The sequence below is a fragment of the Muntiacus reevesi genome, chromosome 12, assembly GCF_963930625.1.
Source record: "Muntiacus reevesi chromosome 12, mMunRee1.1, whole genome shotgun sequence".
In the NCBI taxonomy this organism is placed as follows: domain Eukaryota; kingdom Metazoa; phylum Chordata; class Mammalia; order Artiodactyla; family Cervidae; genus Muntiacus; species Muntiacus reevesi.
In genome coordinates this window covers 12,332,104-12,335,344 of record NC_089260.1, presented here as the reverse complement: position 1 = coordinate 12,335,344, position 3,241 = coordinate 12,332,104, and the positions used below count along the sequence as shown (strand labels likewise).

Genomic DNA, 3,241 nt, shown 5'->3' with positions numbered 1-3,241 from the left:
CTGAATGTTCATTAGAAGGACTGATGTTGAAGCTGAAACTCCAGTACTTTGGCCATCTGATGTGAAGAACTGACTCATGGAAAAGACCCTGATGGTGGGAAATATTGAAGGCAGGAGGAGAAGAGGACAGCAGAGGATGAGATGGTTGGATGGCATCACCAACTCAATGGACATGAGTTGAGCAAACTCCGTGAGATGGTAAAGGACAGGGAAGCCTGGCGTGCTGCAGTTCATGGGGTTGCAAAGAGTCAGACATGACTGAGAGACTGAACAACAACTTTAATTTCTTTCATTATTGTAATTTCAATATACAAGCCTTTCATCTCTTTGGTTACATTTATTCTTAGGTATTTTATTTTTCTTGATTCAATTGTGAGTGGAATTGCTTTCTTAATTTCTCTTTCTAATAGTTCATTAGTATTGTATAGAAATACAACAAATTTTTGTGCATTGATTTTTATCCTAAAACTTTACTGAATTTGCCTACTAGTTCTAACAATTTCCTGATGCAGTTTTAGACTTTTCTATACATAATATCATGTGAGGATAGTGACAGTTATTTTTTCCTTTCCAATTTGGATGCTTTTTATTTCTTTTTCTTACCTAATTTCTCTGTATATTGTTTCCAATACTATGTTGAATAGAAGAGGCAAGGGTGAGCATCCTTGTCTTTTCCCTGATCTTAGTGGGAAGTTTTCAGCTTTCCATCATCAAATATAAAGTTATTTATGAACTTTATTATTATTTTTTTTTATTTATTATGTTGAAAGTGAAAGAAAGTGAAGTCGCTCAGTGTGTCCGACTCTTTGCAACCCCATGGACTGTAGCCTCCTAGGCTCCTTCACCCATGGGATTTCCCAGGCAAGAGTACTGGAGTGGGTTGCCATTTCCTTCTCCAGGGGATCCTCCCAACCAAGAGATTGAACCCGGGTTTCACGCATTGTAGGTAGACGCTTTACTGCCTCCACCACCAGGGAAGTGCTTATTATGTTGAGGCACATATATATATCCACAAATATATATATCCACACATATTGTATCCTCTATACACATATTTGTTGAGAGTTTTTATCATAAATGAATGTTGATTTGTCGAATGCTTTTACTGCATCTATGGAGATGATTGTATGATTTTTATTCTTCATTTTGCTGTGATGTCTCACATTGATTGATTTGTGGATAAATCCCACTTGATCTTTTCAGTGTATTGTTGAATTTGGTTTGTAAACATTTTGTTGAGGATTTTTGCATCTGTGTTCATCAGGAATACTGGGCTGTATCTTTTCTTTTAGTATCCCATTCTGGTTTTGGTATCAGGATAATCCTGGTCTCATAAGTTTGTAAACATTGCTTCTTCTTCAATTTTTTGAAATAGTTTGAGAAGTGTTGGTTTTAATTCTTCTTTGAATGTTTAGTAGAATTCATCAGTGAGGCCATCTGGTACTAGACTTGTTTTTGGGGAGGTTCATATTGATTCAATCTCCTTACAAAGTAATTGGTTTGTTCAGATTTTCTGTTTCATTATGATTCAGTCTTGGTAGGTTGTATGTTTCTAGAAATATCCAACTTGTTAGCACACAATTGTTCATTTTAATCTATTGTTTGTAATAAATGATCCAAGCCAAAAACATAAAGTTTGGTAGAGGAGACATAAATACACAGTTATGATTCAGTGAGTGATAGCAGTGGATCATTTATGAAACAAATCAAAGATATCAATCTGATTTTTTTTCTACATCACTTATTTAGACATTTTTTTTGTCCCCAGAACCATGCTTGGACTGAATATGCAAAGATAGATGAGGAAGGATTCCTGATAATGGAAAACTTACATTTGTAGGAGAAACAGACATGAAAACAAGTGAACTGTAGTGTTAGTCGCTAAGTCTTGTCCAACTCCTTGAGACCCCATGGACTGTAGCTCGCCAGGATCCTCTGTTCATGGAATTCTCCAAGCAAGAATACTGGAGTGTGTAGCCATTCCCTTTTCTAGGGGATCTTCCCCAAGCCAGGAACTGAACTCAGGTCTCCTGCATTGCAGGCAGATTCTTTACCATCGTAGCTACCAGGGAAGCCCCAAATCACTCTAACACAGTCAATAAAACCTACATAGAGGTTAAGAATTAAATGCTACGGAAACATGACATGAAACGGTTTTATATTACTTGGTGATACAAATATGTAAGCAAAAGTGACAACTTTCTTGCCATAAGAACACAAAGCAAGATTATCAAGATCATCACCAGGAGTGAGAAACAGAAATTCTTGCAATTTATTTCCCAAATAGCAAACATCCAAACAAATTATATGCCAATTGGGTTGGAGGAGGACTTAATAATTTTAAAATTTGCACTAAATAAACAAATGTCCTCTAAATACCCATATAAAGTATTTACTGGCCAAGTGTCCAGGAGTTTCAAGGTGTAATGACAAGGGCATAGTCTCAGGGTGGGCAAAGAAAGAAAGAGGACAGAACACCAGTGAAGGAAGCAGAGTTTTTTGAATGGCTAGTGAAAGAAAAAAGATGATTATAGTAACCAGAGTGTAGGGATTCCAGAAAAATTATGGCGGTGGTGTGGTAGTCACTAAATGTTTAAGAAATTGAAGACATCTCTAATTTCAAATATTTTAGATCATTACATGCCAGACCTACATAGTCCAATTTGGAGTTTTCAAAATATAGGCAAAGATGGCATTTCAATCTATAAAATGAAGCCCAAATGGAGGTAGTATTCAAGGTTAAATTTGGGCTAGTGGCTGAGAGAAAGCAACCGTTGGGTGCTGTGTTCAATCCAGGATTAGAGAAGGAAACACCTATTTGCAACCAGTTAAGCCAACTGACCTCTTCTCCCCATGGTGGCCCATGTGCAATGGCCGCAAAGAGCAGCCTCCTTGGTGGTGTATGCAGACTGCAACATGTAAGGGGAGCTCTAAGAGACCTTGGAGACAGTCATTTCCAGTGGACATTTATGTCTGGCACCCTGTCCCCAATCTAGGGTCCAGACAGGTATGCAGGGTGCCCTTGGAAAGCCCCAGGACACAGTGGCCAGGGTCCTCACTGTCAAATCATAATGTCCACCTGCACCAAGCTGGAAGACAAGGAGCGCGTGACTGAGGCCCCACACATGGCCAAGTTCAAGTTCCCTGGCCGCCAGAGGATTCATATCTCCAAGAAGTGGAGACTTACTAAATTTAATGCAGATGAATTTGAAATTACGGTGACAGGAAAGCAACTCATCCT

The 3,241-nt window shown here is 38.5% G+C and overlaps 1 non-coding gene across 1 annotated transcript; it reads left to right on the top strand.

Annotated features, from left to right (window-relative positions):
• The first annotated feature begins 2,818 nt into the window (after positions 1-2,818).
• LOC136145301 (small nucleolar RNA SNORA70) lies at positions 2,819-2,952 on the top strand. Its single transcript, XR_010658745.1, has one exon. It is a non-coding gene; the product is annotated as a small nucleolar RNA SNORA70 (small nucleolar RNA).
• The last annotated feature ends 289 nt before the right edge of the window (positions 2,953-3,241 follow it).